The sequence below is a fragment of the Eumetopias jubatus genome, unplaced genomic scaffold (genome assembly GCF_037043125.1).
Source record: "Eumetopias jubatus isolate StellerSeaLion01/CBP00866 unplaced genomic scaffold, mEumJub1_p1.0 scaffold_6, whole genome shotgun sequence".
Classification (NCBI taxonomy): Eukaryota; Metazoa; Chordata; class Mammalia; order Carnivora; family Otariidae; genus Eumetopias; species Eumetopias jubatus.
The window spans coordinates 71,265,642-71,287,279 of NW_028274812.1; the positions used below are offsets into that span (position 1 = coordinate 71,265,642).

Here is a 21,638-nt window from a genome sequence, read left to right on the forward strand (position 1 = left end):
CGTAGGTTTCTATATGAGAAAAAATTCGGTCAATGATATTGAGACTAGATAGCATTCAAAGATGGTATTTGGTTTGGGTAAAAACATTTTAATAAATGGTGGAAACCACTCAACATAATTTTGCTCAACACTTCTGAGCAAAAACTGAAGGTATCCAAGTAGTTAGCTACCAGAGGGGCACCTATGCAAAGTGTACAGATTGAACCTAGCTCCACCCACTGGGTAGCTCCACAAACTTGGCTCAGACAACTTACTCAACCTTGTCGTACCTCAGTCTCCTCATCTCTCTACAGGGTGACAATAATTATCATGAATCAACTGCATTAACAGAGGCGAAGTGTGTCTGTCATCTAGTAAACAATATGCACACACAGACTGTTACTGCAGAAGGAGAAAGAGCTTTGAGATTCTTAGAGCTAATAAACAGGACTCCACGAGAGTTTTCCCCTCCTCACCTCAGGTAGAAGAAAAGAGAAGAGAAAGCAAGGCTAGTCGTGGGATGGGGTAACAAGGACCCCCAGCCTCCAGAGCATCTCCCTCACTTGCTCAGAGACACCAGAAATGCTTAAACATACTCTATGATCAGAAAGGCTTGAAATGGCAATAGCCCCTTAAAGCAGCCCTTGGATTTTCACCTTATTCACACTATGCAGTAAATAATTGCTGTCAGGACCCTTTTCAGGCACTAATTTGAAAAGTGGAATACAGAGGACCCTGGGACACTGGACACTTGAAAGTAGAAGGGAGAGGGGCAGCAGGGTGGCTCAGTCGGTTAAGTAGCTGCCTTCGGCTCAGGTCATGATCTCAGGGTCCTGGGATGGAGCCCCATGTCAGGCTCCCTACTCAGCTGGGTGTCTACTTGTCCCTCTCCCTCTCCCTCTGCTCGCCCCCACCATGCTCTCTGTCTCTCTCTCAAATGAATAAATAAAATAGAGACAGAGACAGAAAGAGCAAAAGCAGGGGGAGAGGCAGAGGGAGAGGAAGAAGCAGACTCCCCACTGAGGTGAGAGCCTGACATGGGGTTTGATGCCAGGACCCTGAGATCATGACCTCCGCTGAAGGCAGACGCTTAACCATCTGAGCCACCCCAGTGCCCCTAAATAAATAAAATCTTTAAAAAGAAGGAGAAGAAAGAAGAAGGGATTCTCAAGAAGAAAAGAAGCTAAAGATGCTGGAGGCCAATTTCATCATTTTTTTCTATCCTCAGATAGGACACAGGGAACTGCAGCCGACCCTTGAACAACGTGGGTTTGAACTGCATGGGTCCACTTACATGCAGATTTTTTTTTTTATAAATACAGGACAGTACTATAAGTGCAATTTCTCTCCTTCATGATTTTCTTAATGACATTTCCTTTTCTCTAGCTTTCTTTATTGTAAAAATAATACACACACACACAATACATATAACAAACCAAGTAAGTATTAATCAACTCTTTATGTTATTGGTTGGTTATGGGAGGAGTCAAAAGTTATACATGGATTTTCAACCATTTGGGGGGGTCAGTTGTTCAAGGGTCAACTGATTTCCTTATGAAAAAAGAAGATTTAAAGAAGATATCCAGGTAATACAATCCCCCCCAAACCACTTCTCCTCAATTATTTGCATTTGTCAAAGAAAGTGCCTTTAAGCTTGAATTAGCACACAGTGGTTACAACTTCACATGCACTTTGCCTATGTAAATACAGGTTTAGTATCAAACACTAAGACTAATAAAGAAAGCTACAGAAAAATGGATGTGTGCAATTTAACTCTAATGGAGATGCAAACCTTTGGAAAAGTGGATGTATATTTTTCTGTATTTTAAGTGTGAAAATGGAATGTGGCTTAAAAGGAGCAACCTCTTGGATAACACACATCTCTACAAATGGATCTGTGATGAGCTTTTAAGGGTGATCGAGTAACTAGCTATAAACGTCGACCACAAAAGTTAGCCTGCCGTCTCTAACAGAACTTTTTAATTTTATGAAATATAAATACCTTCTTGGAATGGTTGCTCAGGTCCAGAATCTAACTTCGCACCACACTTACAATCTGTGCAAGCCATTCCTAGACGTCCTCTGGAGACCCCTTCGAGGTCTGCAGTTTCACAATAAAGATAACCTACAAGAAGGGAAATCAGCGTGCAGAGAAAATACCTCCATTGAAACATTCCTTCGAGTCTGGATTCTCCACATTATCTACTCCTGAGAATTCAGGACGATTGTTGCCCCTTAATTCAGGGGAAAAAAATATTCAGAGATAATCTCCTACCCTTCCTGATTTCCACAAAGAGAAAAAAATCACTTTCCCTTTCTGTACTGAATTAAGGATGGTTAAAAGTAGTAGATTGGTAGAAATTATTGTGACAATACAGAACCACACTAAAACAATTAGCAAGATAAGAAAAGAGAGAGAAAGAAAAGCAGCAACAGACAGTGAACTAAAAAGATTCCAAGTAAATAATTCTCATTTTTTAGGATCTCGGCCTAAGGCTTTTCTGTGAATTTTAGATAAAGATATCCAGCCTCTTCAGAAATCTTTAATAAAACACCCAACCCAACAAATAATGTATTTTCCTGCTGTGGCAGAAGACTGCAGTTAAATTTTCCAGGGGTCATGATCTGTGTTTCCATGCAAGAAAGAGGGCCAAGCAAAACGGATTTTTCCATAAAGCAGTTAAGGTATAACGTGGATTAGGAAAAAAATAAAATGAGTCTTTATCTTCTTCGATGTAAATATTTTCCTAATATACCACCTGCTGGAAGCCTCTGGGAGAATATGATTGTAAGAACACAACTTCTGTGAAGCAATTTTCTGAATTCCTGAGTAATTCAGTTAAAAGTGGGACAGTTCTTCAATTATCCAAGATACTATCTCAAACCACAGCTTTGCCCTACTTTTACCAAAATGCCCCAGAAATCTCCATTTATCAGTTTTCCTGATTGGTAAGATGAATTCCTTGAGCTTTCTCCTTGAGTCTGAAATCTAATCAGTTAACAACCTTTCCACTTCCAAGTCTGGGAGTCATCTTGGACCTCCTCACCCTCTCACCTTCATGCCACCCAGCCCCGTTGATACTCCACACACACACACACACACACACACACACACACTGCACAGAGTGTACTGAAATATGTCATTGAATATGTTATTTTCCCCGTGGGCTGTGCCTTTTTTCCACCTTTACACCCACTCAAATTCCAGACCTTTAAGACCAAACCCAGTCATTTTCTCCAGGAAACTTTGCTGGATGAAAGCTACTTCACTGCCTTAACACTTAAGTATCAAGGCTAAATCCTGCCCCCAAAAATGCAGGTCTTCGCTTATAAAGTTCTTTGATTCTTTTTAACATTGTTTGAAATAATATGGCTCTTTAGTATTTGGTTCTTGGTTCTCCCAGCCCCAACCCCTACTTACATCCCAACTCCCCCTGTTCTCCCCCTCCACCCGCACATATACACAACAGACTGATCATGAGCAGGAAGCTGTTTGATCATTTTAGATGCTTTGCCCCATGCTTTTTCTCCCATCCTTCCTAGATTACCAGAATACAGTATTTTTAGCACTATACTTATTGAACAAATAAATATTTGTTCACCATCCTTTTGGTAGCTAGAGACAGAAGGACATGGAAACTAAACTGCCAAATAAATACATGATCCAGTAGGCATCTAAAATGTCGACACCCATGGTTCTCTTAAGGATTGTCACTGGGGGTGGGAGCTGGAACAGAAAGGATATTGGATCGCACAGTGTCTTCACAAAACCGTTCGACTTTTTCCCCCTCTCTCAAACGCCAGACTACCACAATCCTAGCTCTCTGACCCATCAGACTGGAGACATATCCTTTTGTTAGACTGCCCCTTAATTCCCTGCCAGACTTTCTTCTCTGTGAATACCACCGAGGTAATAGCTGGAATATTTTAGAGTACCCCTATCGTAGCATTTACTCCACTGTCATGTAACTATTTATATGTTAGTCTCCCACGATTAAGATTAGATTTAATGGATTAAAATACATGGTGTCAGTTAAATTTAAATTTCAGATAAGTAGTGTTAAAAAACAAATTTCAACAGGGTAAATTTTAAAGATCTTACTGGCTTTATTCAATGACTCATGAATTGGGCAGCATCCCATCTAGCAAATAGAAAGGATCTCTAAAGAGCTGTACAAAATGAAAGACTTTAATAAGCCAAAGGGGGCAGAATAAGCAAAGACTGGATTGTTTCAGGCAAGGTCACCTTCCTTTAAGGGATGGCAGGGGTCTACCAGATGAAAGACCTCACTAGTACTGATCAGGTAATTCCAGATTGGCCGGTTAAGATTACATTTCTGGGAAAGGCTGAAACTACAATTAGGTTAGGTATTAAGTCTCAATTTGGTGATGTGGGCTTAGCACAAGTAACTCCATGTGGGGCCTGTTACTTATACTTACATACTTATACTTAAGAAAATTATTTGTTTTACATCAGAAATTCGAATTTAACGGAGCATCCTCAATTTTATCTGGCAACCCTACCCAAACAGGTTAATGTCATTGCTGTACCCACCACAGCCACATCACCCGATGCTGAATACACAGGAGGCACTCTGTAAATGTTTCTTGGATGGATGTAAATAACTTTCATGCAGAGCTTAAATGGCAGCAAGTCACACTGAAAGTTAAACTTTCACAATAGAAAGCACAAAAATTTAAATGTGGGGCGCCTGGGTGGCTCACTCGGTTGAGTAAGCATCTGCCTTCGGCTCAGGTCATGATCCCAGGACCTGGGATGGAGCCCCGCACAGGCTCCCTGCTCAGTGGGGAGCATGCTTCTCCCTCTGCTCCTCCCCCTGCTCATGCGTTCTCTCTCTCAAATAAATAAATAAAATCTCTTAAAAAAAATTTTCTTAAAAAGGTTAAATGTTCATTCTTGAGCCCAACATGGGTAGATCCATCTGAAAAGAAGCTATTCCTCAGAAAGAATAAATAAGAACAAGTTTGGAATGGCAGCATTGCCCAAGCGATTCCCTCAAACATTATAAGGACATGATGACGGATGATCCAGTTCAGAGGAAAGGCCACTGTCAAGGGTGCAGCTGCCTATACATGCAGCTTTGCAAAGAGGCAAAACTTCACAGCTGCATTTCCCTCAAGGCTACTTTATCTTCTTCCCTCCTACCTTAAAAAAGTATCCTACAAGTCATATTTCTCAAAAAAAGAGATAAGAAACAGGAAAATCTACCACCATGGAGTTAGAAGGAGATAAGAGAAATAAGCTGTCTAGATTCCAGCTCAGCCAAAGAGAAAGGAATTAGGAACCCGATGTTTCATAGGTCGAACGATGAATACAGAGGACAAAGAAAATAGAAAAGTTTCTCTTGGGTTGAAGTACATACTGAGAAAAGTAAATAAAAGACAGTAAAATATTCAAGGCTACACTGAGGATCAGCAAAGCACTTCATCATGACAATATGTTTTTATAGAATTGCAGATCAAAGGTTTCTTCCTGAGCACATCTTTATTAATTCTTCAGATACCTAAACCTTGTTAGTAAACCTGTCGTCCTAACAAGCCATCTTTTGTATTGTTACTGAAATGTAAAGCTACTCTTAAAATTCAAATGCTATATGCAGATTGGTTGAAAAAAAAAGAAAAGAAAAGAAATGGTCTTCAGAAAGCAGAAAGATCGAACCTATGTAACTCACTGCTCAGAATACCATTAAAATATGACAAAAAAATTTTTTATTATATATACCCAGGAAAGGAACATGTGTTTTATTATACATACCTAGGAAAGAAACACTCTTGAATGTGGAAAAGTGTGGCTTATATACTAGCCCTACTCCTTAGCAGCTGCGAGTCCTTGAACAAGCTTTTTCACCTCTCTGACTCTGTCTTTACAACGGAGGGATGATGCTTACTATAGAGGGTGACCATCACTTAATTTCTACAGAAAACCCAGCACAGTCCCCGGGACATATCTGTTTCCTTATTCATTTACACTTACTACCTTGCTATCATCATCCTCATCATCTCCATTATCATCATCATCAATATTAATTCTGATTACTGGCTATGTGCAAATTGCTCTATACACTTTCATTATCCAGCATGACAGACCTAGAATTCTCGTTCCTATTCTGTTGGTTCCAAAGGCCCTCCCCTGTTTACTACATAATATTGCCTCTAAGAATAAAAATTCTGTCACCCAAATCCCTTTACCCAAATACCCAGCCTTATACTGTCTGCACTTTGAAGTGTGGGAAAATTTACTGATATTTAATAGCAGGAAGGCTGAGGGCCCCAGAGATGTGAGAATAAAGTACACCCTCCTGTGGAAATCAAGTGAGGAATTTTAATTCTTCCAAACTTCAGTACATAAGAACCTCCTCAAGACCAAGGAAGAACACTACTCTGGTCTAGGACCCTGCTGACAAGGATAATTCTGGGAGTGGTGAGGACAGCCTAAGAGAGGAAAGGCACCTGCTGTGGATGATTAGAGAAGAAAGCAAGCATTTCCTGTGGCAGCTGGAAGTCAATTATCAAGGCTGATAATGAATGAAAATTTGAAATATTGTTTACAAAAATTAAAGAAGAAATATCTCTAGAGTCCAGGATTTTTTAAATCAAGGTACTTTGTTTCTCATTTGAAACCAAACATTTCAGAAACTCAAAAGTGGCATATCCAAACTTACTCGTACTCAAATGTGCTCACACAGGTGCACAAAAATGTTTAGATAAGGAAATTTGTAACAGTATTTTTTCTAAGAGCCAAAGATTAGAAAGAACCCAAATGTCCACCAAGAGGAAACTCAAGAAAGTACTGTTCATCCACTACAACAAAATACCCTGGTGATGGTGAAAAAGAATAAAATAAATCTGTATGTGCTGATCAGGACAAACTCTAGAGCCCAAGATGATACCTTTGTGCAAATTAAGAAAAGGACGCCCCTTCTAGGCAGACCCAGCCTCCTGCCAGAGAACACAGTTTATTCAATTTCAGCGCCCACTCTCCCCTCAGCCAAGTGCCTTGTGCACAGCTATATATGATAGTTCTGCCAAGACTCTGCCAAGACGTATTAAGGGGAGAAAAGGGAGGTGGGTGTAATTTGATACCATTTGTGTGTGTTTCGAACAGCATATACACAAATACTAAATATATACTTTTATGCATAAATATTTCTGGAAGAACACTCAAGAAATCGGTAACAATGGTTGCCTTTGGGAAGAGGAAATGAGGGTTGTGGGTGGGGGATGATGTTTTACTGCATTCTCTTTCGTACATTTTTTTTTACCATGTGCATGTAACTTTATCAACTGTAAAAAAAAAGTTCTATACTTTTTTAATGGCATGCCCAGGGACTGTGGAGGCAAAGGGCCACGGCTACTGCTGCTAGGCTATGTGTCCTCCCACATATCTGCATGGCCCAGCAGCCCACATATGGTGTCCTGGCCCAGTTCAGCCCATGTGGCTTCCATTTATCCGTGTGCAGCGCAGATTTTTTTAAGTATATTTTTGAGCTGGAACATACTTTGCTTTTATACACTTCTCAGCGATGACAACTCTCCAAATTATTTTCACCGGGTGCTTCTCATTTTAGCCCGATACCCAGCCTGATCCAAACCAACCGTGAACTCTTTTTTCACTTCTGCCAACCACAGTGAAAAAATAACATACCTACAGCGATGGGTGGAGCAGCCTCTGAAAATCCCTGCAACAATCCCTATAAACAACAGTTTATAGACCGTGTGTTTGGTATCGTGCTTTTGCACATAGGATAAACTACTCTGGAGGGTGCTAACTGATAAAAACCTTGGTTCCAAGAGCACTGGTTAAGAACTGCACTTGGTCTGGCCAATCTACTAGCACTGCAATCCTGCGCAAGTTCCATATACACCCTACACCTCATTTTTCTCATCTGAAAATTGGGGATAATAATATCTCTTTCAGAGGGTTTGTGTGATGGTTAAATGAAATAATGCGTTTGCCACACATAGTTACCACTCAGTAAATGTTTGCTGACGTGACTACTGCCTTGTGGTAAGACGGTTGCTATCTGAGTGGAAGGATGAGGCTGAAACACTGAAAATGATTAGGTAGCCAAAAATGCATTACCATTGGAACAATTCATCCATACTTATCAAATGCAGTCTCACTCAGCACATTACCTTCCATCAATAGTAACAGTTGTTATTTGATCTTGAAATTAAGGTACACTGAAATACTACAACACATCCTTCATGTTGTTGCTTGGATTTAATTTTTGTTTAATTATAAAAACTACCCATTATTAAACATTGACAGAATAGTAAAATACAGATGAAAAGGAAGTAATCATCCATCATTTATAATGCCATTTCCAGAGAACAACTGCTAACGTTTTAACATATTTCCTTCCAGTCTTTTTTCCATGCATTTTGGTAGCTGAGATTATACTAAATATACAATTGTCTATCCTTTTTCCCATTTAGGCCTTGGTCAAAGTGTTTCCCCAATATCATTAAAAACTCTTCATAAATATCACCATTTTAATGGGTGGCTAATATTCCATTTCAGTCATTCATTTCTTTAACAAATACCTACTGAGAACCTGTTATGTGTTAGGCACTGTCCTTACTGCTGGAGCTACAGCAGTGAATGAAACAGACCACATCCTTGTTCCCATGAAGTTTCCGCACAGTGCTAAGGGTTGTGGCACAAAATAGAGTGGACTGAGGAGAAAATAGGAGGTGGAAAAGTAGAGATACTGCTTCAGCAAGTTTAGCTGCAAAGTGGCAGTAGCTGAAGGGAGAGGTGGGGTCAGTGCCATACCTTATTTTATTCGATTATTGCACTAATGTAGAAATACAAATGTGCATCTTAAATGAGCTCTTGGACATTTGGTAATATTTAAAAAAGACTTCTTAATAAAAGTCGCTAATGCAGTTCCTAAACTGTCATTGGTGAATTTATTTTGATTCTCATGTGTATCTGCAATAATTTCATGGTCTTTCAAAAGTCATAAACACAGAGTTGGTTTTAAGGGCGATGGCGCTGATACCAAGTCCTCATGCAGGACTCCACTTTGGATATCATGTTATAACCTCACAATAGCCACTGCTCTCACTTTAAAGAAGAATTTGATAGAAACCATCTCTGCCTGGTATCCTATCCAACTGTTTGTTTGGTTGTTTTAAGGCTGGGAAGGAAAGTGTATTGTTCTTACAGGTTTTTGTACCAGAGATGTTTTATAGTTCCCTCCCACACCGTCTTCTATGGGAAACCACAGAAGGCCCACAGCCTTGTTAAGGAATAGTGGCCATGTTTTATAACACTTGACCCTACCGCTCCCCCACCCCAATACACACACACACACACACACACACACACACACTGACCACACCTGACTGAACTCAGCATACATTCTGACCTAATGACCTATGACCAATAACCTATGAACCTAAATGGTTCAAATTGAAAATTAGACCCTCTCTTCATTTTCATTTGGGAACGGGAGTACCAGAGCAAAAAACAGTAAGAGCAGAAATTAAAGTAGTGTCAGAACCAAAGAAGCCTTAGCTGTCCAAATCACAAGAAGCTGGAATTCTGGAGACTAAAAACTTTGAATAAACAGAATAAGATGATCAAATAGAAAAAGGAACACAGAGAAATATCCACAGGGAAGTGGAGACACTGTGAGATTTATTCTGATCTTCCAAACGACTCCCCAATTGACACAACTAAAATATCAGCTAAAAATTTTGTTTTGTTTTGTTTTGTTTAGATTTTATTTATTTATTTGAGAGAGAGAGAGCACATGATAGGGGGGAGGGTCAGAGGGAGAAGCAGACTCCCCGCTGAGCAGGGAGCCTGATGCAGGACTCGATCCCGGGACTCCAGGATCATGACCTGAGCCAAAGGCAGTCGCTTAACCAACTGAGCCACCCAGGCGCCCTTTTTTAATGCTTTTAAATGCATCGATGAACTGGCATAAAACAAAGTTTTTTGTAGATCCCAAAAATGCAATCAGAGCAGGAACCCTGGTTAGTTAAGTGAATACCAAACTGGCTTTCACGCTGAAAGTTTCTGCCAAACCCTGGAGCATTTGAGCATCTGCTTTGAGGGCTGCACAAGGCTGGGGACCCACCTAAGATGGACAATCTAAATGAAGGCTCCTCACATAATGTCGGAAGCCCAGAGGGCTACATGCCTAGCGTACAGATGAGCGACAAATAGACCCTGTTCTGCAGAAGGTGGCAGCCAGGATCCCGTCTGTCTTGATCTTGGTGCTGAGTGGATGGTTAGACAATCTCCCATAAGCCATAAGCCAGTCCTCACACAGCTTGTAGTCCAAATTCATCTAGTTGTGTTGTCTGAAAAACTTCCAGCAGAGAGTGTAATTCCTAGAGCTCCTGACAGTAGTCCCAACTGCAACCGAGTTCTCAAAAGATTCCACAGATGAAGTTCCAGAAAAATATACAGCTCTCAGACAGAAAATCACAAAACACACAAAGGAACACCATGAGGGGAAAAGGCCACACAGCTCTTGAAAGAGAATCACCTTCACCCTGCAGTTCCTGTCCTTAGGTAGCCAAGAGATTCTCTTTAATGCTGCGATAAAGTCTTCCTTTATTTGATCACATTTTAGAGAGACTTTTGTTCTTTAAAAAATATCACAACTCCCTTGTTAGCAATTTTTGCCCTTAAACAGTGGGCTGACAGCATGGATCTTAAGGACAGCTGTAGGGAGGGCTCTGTTGCCTCTACCTGCCCTTATCTTTACTGTCACTGCATTGGTTTCTGAACTGCATCCTGCATCCCCACTCATTCCTTTGTCATCACCGAGTACCAATGATCTTATGCATCTCTCTTTGGTATCTGTTTGAATGACATGCTGGATGAACAAAAGGGGCTTACAGTATCCAACCGGGACTTGATTGCCGAAGAAATGTATTAGGAAACTCTTGTGGGAAATCTAGCTTATGCTAATCAAACACAATCTGGATGATTGTAAATGCCTGGGAATTAAGGAAAGTGAAACCAAAGAGGTAAAGGGATGGTCACTTAATTCCCCACAAGGGTTGAACATAAGAAATAACTAGTCTTATCATTTTTAGACACAATAGGAAATAATCCACAGCCAGAAGTCTGGTTTCTACAGATAAATCTTTCATAGAAAGGTGAATAAAGCAACTGTGAGCCAGCTCTAAAAAACATAATATGGCACTATTACGAAAGACGGCATTTTGTAAACCTGTGCTCTGCTTCCGGGAATGATCACACTGCTTCAAATCCCCAGGCCTATAGATGGGGCTAAAAATGTCCTCCGTTCTCTAGAGAACTCTCTCCTGGCAAGCTGTCATCTGCTCCTCAGCCTGCTTTTTCTGGGAAGTCTCACCAGTACTTCTGTTTGTAGTCTCACTGAACAAGCAAGCCACCTGGTTGTTGACAAGACTCTGATGGGTAGACATTCGGGGAGTGGCAGGAAGACAGCAGGGAATGGAACTCCTGACCTTCCTCTCAGGCTGAATTAACACTGGTTAATACAGTTAAACACAGGGACAGAAGGTGCGCTCGGGAGCTAAAGCCTGTGCCTTCTTAGCTGCTTCTCTTTACTCGGTGAGGAACTATTTTGAGATTAATTGGACTTTTAGCTGAAACACCCAGTAGTGTGACCCTTTTTTGCTCTGCAGTGAGCAAACCTAGGCACAATTATTTCCTGCTGAAGGTCAGGTACACAGCGATATTTGAAAACAGTTCATCATCAGGCACTAAGGAAGTGAGAAGAGCATTCCACTTCCTCCTTTCCTTGTTGGAAAGGTATTTTTGACTTCAGATTAAATGAAAATTTAAGGTCCAGTAGTAGCAATCCTGTGAAAACAGTAAATTAAGTATTCATCATTTGCAGATGAGCCTGGGCAAAATAGGATTTGTACTATGCAGAATCATTTTGGGTACTGGGGCCTTTAGACTACAAAGTAGTTATTATATATTTCAGTTGCTGTCTCAGCAAAAGACTTTTTCTTCTCCCCTCTCAGTTTGCTTCATTTGAAAAGACCTAGCTTTCTCTAGATTTGAGAAATCAGCCCTCCTTCAAGGATCTGATTTGCCATACTGTGATTACTGATCTTGTTTCTAGAACTTAAAAGAACAGGAAATATATCTGCCCATAAACAAATAAACATGTTTTCACACATATTTTTAAAAAGCATGCCACTTGGAGTTTAGCCTTAGTAACTTCTGATTTAGCCAGCTAGTCCACTAATTTAAATCACCAAGTATTTATTAAACATCTACATTTCAAGGTACTACGCTGTGCCAATTAAGTCAAATGTCAAAGGGAGGGATGGAAAAGTAGTTGAATTTCATGAATTTCATCACTGAGGGTCTCAAACCAAAATATGGTCATTTTTTAAAATTTGTGAATTCTGACTTAATTGAATGGAAGTTTTCCTACACATAATCCTTATCAGAGAATATGTTTAATGGCCCTATTTGTCACTAGGATTCTATTCCTATTGGAAAGTAAAATGTCATTTTTCTCACTATTATCATCATCAACAACAAACTCTTACCAGATACAAGGCATTAGAGTCTAGGGAAGAAATCAAAATATAAAAGGACAGGGAGAGTATGAATACCCTGTCATGGGGGTTACAAGAATCTATGCATATATACACACTCATTAAACTGTACCCAATAAAAGTAAACTTTACTGCATGTAAAAAATTCTTAAATACATTTTTTTAATGTATAAGAGGAACTCAAAGACAGACTTACCATGAAGCTAATGAAGCTAAACATTCAGGGCCGCTAACAAGCACAAATCCTTCTAAGACCTTGTACCTATTTTGTACTCTTTTTCATAAAGTGGGCTCCATCCCAAACCATATAAGCTTCAGGACATAAGACTTGCATTCACTCCTTGGAGGTACGACTCTAAAATAATTAAATTTATTTCCATGAGTTAAATACAGGGAAAGTTAAAGAACAGAATGAGGCAGCAAATGCTGAATTCTGGGAATTCATAAGAAGAGCGATATCAGAGCACTCAGGAGGTCAGTGGGGTTTGAATTGGGTCTTTGTAACAAAGTCTGACTCCATCTTTGATGTTTGACTACTGACAGCTTTCAAGTCCCATCACTCTTTCCCTTTCTGCAAGCTGATACAAAATTGGGCTGCCCCCTCCTTTGGTGCCAGTAGTCAGTTCAAAACACACTAGTGCCAGCCCATGTGGGAGCCCTCATCTGGTCCCACTCCCTAATCACAGTAAAAGCACGGTCTCCTCTTCCTACTCTCTCAAGTCATTTGAGAGACTGCCATGTTCTGCATAGAAATTCCCATTATGTGGGTAACAAACCTTTCATTCCCTCTTGTTGCATGCATAACATCATCAGTCTTGACATCCAAACCAAATTTGGGGTGGGAACTAAATATTGGATAATGGGTCCATCCTGCTCTGTTTCTGCAAGGTGATCATAACTGTCTTGACAATCTATACAATTTAGATGCACCAAGAAGAGAAGGGCATTTCGGGGACAGAAAATGGCTTACACAAAGACAGAGAGGTGGAAACATGAAAACTGTGTATGCAGGATGATGTCATTGAAACCATAAGTTTGAATAGATGAGTCAGAAAGGTGGTAATAAAGCTAAAGTGGCAGTAGGGGCTCATTGAACAGGTTTAGAAATATGGATTTCTTCTTTTATACATCAAGACACTACCAATGATCTTTTTTGAACGGGGAAATAATTGAGTAAGTATAAGAATACTATCTATCTAGTTACAGGAGGTAAAATGGGCTGGTGGCAGAGAGGTCAAGAGACACAGAAACTGTCACGCAAGGATGGTAAGGGCTTGCATTACTGTAGTGTCAGTGGGATGGGAAGGAAGAGAGGGAGAGCTGTAAAAATACAGTGAATACAGATGTGACAACAGGGATGGTGGGAAAGGGGGAAGGAAAGAATTAAGGATGGCTAAAAGATATAAAATGACTCTAACAAGAATAAATTCCATAAAACAAGCATGAATCACTAAATGGATAGTCCCTTTGTGGCACCTATTTGTATCACCCATCATGAAATGATTCACATCCAATTCAATTCAAGAAATATTTATTGAGCATACATTTATTCAACAAATAATTAGTAAGGACAGGCACTGTACTAAGGTAGGGGGCCAAGAGATAAATAATCAATAGCCCATTTCCCTCAAGCAACTTAAATTCTACCATGGGGAAACTGCTCTTTATTCAGCTCACTATAAAATAATGTGGTAAATCCTATATTCATTTAGGAAAAGGGGTCCTATGAACTTTGAACTGGGAACAATTAACTTTTCCAGGAAGATGACATTTAAGCTGTGCCTTAAAGAATGAACAGTTCTAGGATGCATAGAGAGAGGGTAAGAATATTTCAGGAAGAGAAGAATAAGCATAAAGAAATTTTTCAAGTGAGCCATGTGTTCAGGCTAAAAACTTAGCCCTCAGAGTGGTTTATGGAACAAAGTATACATGGAGAGATATGGTGAAAGATAATGTGAAAAAGCTGACTTGAACCACATTACAGAAAAGAAATCACTGAATCTTAAGGCAACAGGAAGCAATCAAAGGATTTAAATTGGAAAAATGATATGTCCTATGTTTCCGAAAATTTACTCTGATATTGATGGAGGACCAAAGCAACACAGAGAGTCCAGATGCAGAAAGATCAATTGAGAAACTTCTACCAGGTTGAGAAAAGAGATAATGAGACCCTAAAGGAGGTGGTCATCCTGAGGAAAAGAGGAATTTGAAAGAAACCAGTTGGAAGTAGACTCCGTAAGACTTGGAAATCAATTGAATATGAGGACTGAGAGTTAGGGAGGTGCTAAACCAACAGCTGGTACCTTGGGCATTGGGATGGTTGAAGGTGCTCTTAATAGAAGAACCAGAGAAAAAGATGAGAAGATACAACAGGGTGAGATGAGATGATAAGTGCACTTTGGGAAGTGTAGAGCTTAAGAAATCTACAAATGAAAACAAATGCATATACAGCAGGAAGTTAAAACCGCAAGTCTAGAGAAATAGAGTTTTATAGACCATCACCCCCACTCCAATCACTATTAATCGGTAGTAGTTGAAGCCACTGGACTGAAAGAGAGTACTTAAGGAAAGAAAGAAGAGCTAAAGAGGAGATAAGGGGTGAGGAGACAAAACAGAGGTAAAGGGCAAAAGGGAAGAGAAGAGTAGCTGGAAGAAACAGCACAGCAATTAGTAAGGGAAGGCACAAGAAGGGCCAGTGAAATTGATTGCAAAGCACCGCGCGCGCACACACACACACACACACACACACACACACACACACAATGTATGTGTATACATGTATATACGACTACACTTTTTAAATGAAGGCTAAAATATAAAAACAATGGTTCCCTGTAAAAGAGAGAATGGGATTGAGGTTGAGGGAAAAGGAATAAAGACTAAAGTTCTTTGAATATATCTGGTTTTATGGATTTGACTTCAGAACCAGGTAAAAAACTCACAAATTATTTTTTAAAAATTGAGTTTCGGGGCGCCTGGGTGGCTCAGTCATCAAGCGTCTGCCTTTGGCTAAGGTCTTGATCCCAGGTTCCTGGGATCGAGCCCCACATCGGGCTCCTTGCTCTGCGGGAAGCCTGCTTCTCCCTCTCCCACTCCCCCTGCTTGTGTTCCCTCTCTCACTGTGTCTCTCTCTGTCAAATAAATAAATAAAATCTTTAAAAAAAAAATTGAGTTTCAAGAAAGCACTTTTTGAAGTTAAAAAAAAAATGAACCTAAATGTGTATTTGGTTGGGGGCAAAACCACACAGAAAGGAACCAATTCAAATGACTTTTAAGGCACAATAATGTAAGTACCAGTGAGCATAACTGCTGGATTGTATACTATGTTTAATTTTGTGACAAACTGCCAAACTATTGTCCGAAGTGGCTATACCATTTTGCATTCCCACTAGCAGTGAATGAATGAATGCTCCACAGCATTTGGTGTTGTCAGTATTTTGAATTCTGGCCATTCCAATAGGCGTGTAGTGGGATCTCATTATTGTTTTAATTTACAATTCCCTAATGACATATGATTTAAGCAGCTTTCCATATGCTTATCTGACATCTATATATTTTTCTTGGTGAGGTATCTGTTCAGATCTTCTGCCCATTTTTTAACTGAGTTATTTGCTCTATTATTGCTGAGTTTTGAGAGTTCTTTTTATATATTGGACACAAGTCCTTTATCAGATAAATGTTTTGAAAATATTTTTTCCCAGCCTGTCACTTGTATTTTCATTCTCCTATATAAAAACATTTTGAGACAAGGAAAATCTCAGGAAATATACTTCCCTTGTACCTTTTCTTAGGAAGCAACAACAAGACGTTCTCCATCCAAATGAGAAAGAACTCAGAAGGATGAAACATGGAACACAAGAAATAGCCAAAAAGATTTCCTAGATTTTTGGCAAAAAGTTCCGAGATATGGTGAGTAAACCTAGAGCAGAGGTCTCACACCCCAGTGAGTGAAAGTCAATTGTTAGGGGCACATAAAGGAAATAACATTAAATTTATTTTTATGTTAGCCTTTTGGGTTTTCTATTTTTATTTATGTTTCATAATGTACACACTATTACAGAAAATATATTTTATAAACAAATAATACAAATATTGAAGGTATTTGCTGAAATTGATAACAGTCCATCGTTTTTTTTCTTTAATTTTTCTTTATCTATTTATTCATGAGAGTCAGAGAGAGAGAGAGGGGCAGAGGGAGAAGCAGGCTCCCCGCAGAGCAGGGAGTCCAACGTGGGACTCGATCCCAGGACCCCGGGATCATGACCTGAGCCGAAGGCAGATGCTCAACCATCCGAGTCCCCCAGGTGCCCCAACAGTCCATCACTTTAAAAATCTGGGGAGAATCAGTCCAGAATGGAGTAGGAGGCCAGAGGTGCACAGAAAGAATTTTACAGAATGAAATGGAACTGATAAGTGATATGACAGTTTTGACCATGTGGAAAATTGTATAGAGAGCCATTTTACAGAGCTATTGGAAGGCAGGAAGACTTACCATGTTTCAAAGAAATTTGAGCAAATGAAAATGACAATTAACTCCAAGAAAAAAAATACACAAGAAAGAAAACATAGTCATAGCACATTACTTAGATCGGTAGTGAACAATATTCTCATAATTATCATGAAAATACTGAATATGTATTTAACTAAAAATTAAAATATAATTACATCAGAAAGATTCAAGAAAGAGAGGGTAAGAGAAAGCAAAAGGCCTCACTATCTGTAAACTCTTGGTAAATGAAGAAATAGTAGGATGTTAATATTAGGGTTTTTTTTTTATTTTTAAAACTCTTTTAATATATTCTGTCTCAGACCCCTTCCTACCTGGCCAGCTTGGGTCTCTGGTTCCCAATTCCTGATCTGCCCCTGTGGCGTGGACATTACCCCTGCCTTCCCGACCTTTGACCTCAGATCCACCTGCCGCTCAATTCCTGATCTGCCCCTGTGGCGTGGACATTACCCCCGCCTTCCCGAGCTTTGACCTCAGATCCACCTGCTGCTCTGATTTATCTTCACCCCTGCACCCCTTCACTCCCAGTCTGGATTCCTTTCTTCGCTCTAGGACTCCCCCACAGTTTCCTATGGATGAAAAAAGCGGAGGTGCAAATACAAAACCAGCAAAAAAGTTCAAACTTACGGGTTTTCTTCAGCAGACAAGTCAGGCAAAAAGAAAATCGAGTTGCTTAAGAACTCACACTGAGCTTCTCAACATAGCTCGCTCTCACCACTTAGTGAATTCGTCCTGTGAGAACTGGGGGCAAAACGCAGGGGGCGCAACTACAGGGGCCGAAGAGCTCCAGTGTGGTCTCAAACCTGAGAGGATCAGGGGAAAGCGCGAACCAGGGCCCCACTACCACAGATCGTGCAGGAAGTGGCAGGGGTGAGCAGAGCCAGAGTGCACTGGTTAAGCATCACCCTGGGAAAACCACCTCCGTGATCATGGTATCTCCCCTGCCAGGTAAATATATAATACTAGTTTTAAAGATGGAACTGTGTATCAAAAGAAGCTGCTATAGAATAACGGAAAGGGTTTCTCTTGAGACAGGACAAAGCAGATAAGGCTGCGGGGAGAACGGAGTGTTCTTTTATACCACTGAGCACTATTTCATTTTGTAGAATATTTGTGTGTAATAATGTAGGCAAATATTCCAAATATAATGTTAAGTGAAAGGGGAGGATTAAAATTGGTAAAAATTTTATAGCAATATATAGCTATTGACATAAATTTACCAAATTCCAAATATACATGCCTTCTGTTAATATAAAATCTGAATACATCAAACTACATTTTTTAAAATATACTCAAAGTAGTTACCACTGCATGATAAGCTAATGGTAATTTTAACCTAATTTTTTATCTTTTTTAACTACAATAAGATATATTGCTTTCTTAGGCAGGCGGAGAACTTTTTAAAAACTTTTCTGACCTTCAATTACTAAGGAAATGGCTGAATTGCAAACAGGAGTCACATGTAACTGAGGTGCCTTGGACCAGAGCCGCTTAAAAGATACAAATTGGGTAGCACTGGGTCACAACCTTTCTTTGCTGACTTTCACGCTGCCTGCTGTCCCAGGATTCTTCTCCTGCAAAGAGCTCTCAGCGGCCCAGAATTTCTGGGCATTCCCAGGGGCTGCCTCAAATGTGCTCAAATGGGAGCCATCCCATGTGGTGTCAGACAAGGCTGCTGTGTCCTCTGCATGTAGCTCTGCAGGGCACCTCTGCCACCCAGCGGAAGCCCTGGGGCCCTGGAGGTGACACTACTGTCCTGTGAACTCTGGAGCTGTCAATCCACCAAAGCCTCCCTCTACCCTACCTCTGCCCTGAGTTACAATCAGCTTGTGAGCTATGAAAGAAATTCCGCCAGGGCCCTGGAGGTTTTTTTGTGTTTGTTTTTTTTTTTTTTAAGATTTTATTTATTTATTTGCTAGAAAGAGTGAGCACAAGCAGGGGGAACGGCAGGCAGAGGGAGAAGCAGGCTCTCTGCTCAGCAAGAAGCCCAAAGCAGGACTTGATCCCAGGACCCTGAGATCATGACCTGAGCCAAAGGCAGACAACCAGCTGAGCCACCCAGGCATCCCATGGGCCCTAGAGTTTTAGAGAGATTTCAGTAAAAATAGCTCTTTCTGAATTTCATTTATTGGCATGTAAACCTAAAGTTTCACACACACACACACACACACAGTGTGCATAACAATCAGTGTAAAGAACTGGGCAATAGAAAAGCACTCTATGGGATGGATGCTCTTTCTTGACTCCCCATATTCCCTGGGGGCTTCAGTGGAGCCAGAACTGCCAGCCAGACTCCCTCTTTCTTGAATCCATCTGGCTCAGTTCTTTCCCTGGGGGCAAGTGTTCAACACGTGCGTGTCTTTGTTGAGTTACATTGGCACGGTGCAGAGCACTTGGTGAGCATGCAATGATTGCTGATTGATTATTAACTGGTGAACAGTGCCCATTGAGGCCCCCCACAGAAGGCCCTGTAGAATAAAGCAGTAAACCAAATCCTGTGATGTTGCCATTTTATGAAACAAACTGTTCACATATTGGCGATATCACATGGGTCAATTCAATATAAGAAAAATATCCTACCTGAAATAGCCAATAAACCTAGGGAAATGTTCCCTTGGAAGATTTTGAAAACCCCATTCTTGGATATCTTTTATAATCTACCTGTAGCTATTAAGTATTCATTTTTTAAAATACCCTAAAAGTCCAAATTCTAAACTGTAAATACTCAAATATCCCAAAGCCCAGACACCAGAGATGAAACTTGATTCCAACGACTTTGTTCAGCCATGAGTCCCTAAGATGGTGTGCAAAAGGCCAACTGTTAACAGTCTACCGGGAGAGAAAGCAGTTTTGCTCACTTAAATCTCTCCATCTTGGCCCAAAAGCTGCTGAGAAATATCTCCTGGGGCCTGGTAAGTTGGGGTTTCTACGTGCAATAAATCCCACACTGTGCCTTGCGTCCCACCCTTCAGCAGATTCATCTGCCTGCAGATTGATGTTTGGGGACCATACCAACCATTGGAACGGATGTCAATAGTGGTGATTTGTCCAATAGATGAGAATGTTGCTCACCTAGCAGCTTTCCTGTGCCTGGCTCAAGCCTCTGCAACTAAAGGCAGTAAAGGTAACTGACAATGTAATTTATCCACACTTCACCTGGAAAGAGTATCATTTCTTTGAGCTCTCTAGAGACCCTCCCCTCATAAAAAGGCCCGAGATGCCTGTCAGACCAAACAATGCCTATCATGTTTTATTACATGGAATGAAACATAAGACTTTATGCTCCATTAGCAGAAGGTTTCATTTTCACTCCAAGAAGGTGGTTCAACATTACAATATCTTATCTTGTTCTTTCTTATGTTTTTAATATAAACGGCCTTAAAATTCCCTACTCTCATCCCTCACACCCACCACCTCAGGCATCCAGAAGCTATCTTATCAGATTTTACAGTTAGAGATAATGTGGTATTGTAAGAGTGCTGATGTATATGCGGGGTGTGTGTGTGTGCGTGTGTGTGTTTAAATAAAACTACAGCCTGATAAAAAGAAGAAGTTTGCTCTCTAGTGGCTGACTTATAAAAGGCTCTGAAAGGCACACAATAAGATATCTTAGAAAAAGAGGAAATTTAACAGCGATATTTCTTTAACAAGGTCTGAGTAATTATTTTGTTGTTTTTTTTTATTTTTCCTTACAGTGAACAACTATATCATAGAAAATGTTTTGTGAATATTTTTTCCAATTAAAATTTTTTCTATCAACAAGCTAATTTCAATTCTAAATTCTTAGAGTAGCAATTAGGTTTCTGGTGTTTTATTAGCATATTGTACGTTTAGAAAGCTCTATGGATTTTTTTAATACCAGATAATAAATGTCTATTATAGACACGTTGCTCAATAATATATTATCATTAGAGCTTTTTATACCATTTTTAGCCCTCTGCAGAAAGATTATATAAATTCAGTGAAAAATCATATAATTTTTAATATGATGCTAACTAATATCATTGTATTACTCCTTTTTCTACAGCAACTCAATTTGTAAAATGTTACTATAATAAGAACTATAAATGAAAACATTTATTCAGTGTGCCCCTCTTTTTAACACTCCCCCTATCATGTTTTACTTTCCCATTTTATTTTCCCACTAGTTCATGTCTGTCTCCCCAAGTCCACACTGTTTTCCCCAACTCTCTCCAGTACCCCTGGTCAGATAATAGGAAAGTAAACACCACCACTGGTCCCTGAAATTCCCACCCTGCATGTTTAAAAAAAGGCAGGGATGACCTAGGAAGCTTTCTTACCTGCACAGTAATTAAATATTTTAAATGATTTTCAGATCCAATAGATTTTTGTCCTCATGTCACCTATGAGAAAGAAAACAGCATAAAGAAGTTTGAACTTTTCAGCAGGTCAGGACTACAGTGCAAGTAAAGTACTAGACAATGCAAAGAAGAAGAGTGTTGTATGGGGCAGGGGAGCCGGCATACGGGACGGTGCAACGGGTGATTAAGAAGGGAAATGATGCAATCTGATTGACATTTTTGAGAATTATTCTGGCTGCTGTATGGAGAAAGTGCCACAATAAGGACAAGTACAAACA

At 40.1% G+C, this 21,638-nt stretch overlaps 1 pseudogene; it reads right to left on the reverse strand.

The window, feature by feature from the left end:
• Positions 1-17,851: 17,851 nt before the first annotated feature.
• On the reverse strand, positions 17,852-17,994 carry LOC114213097 (U1 spliceosomal RNA; annotated as a pseudogene).
• Positions 17,995-21,638: the final 3,644 nt, after the last annotated feature.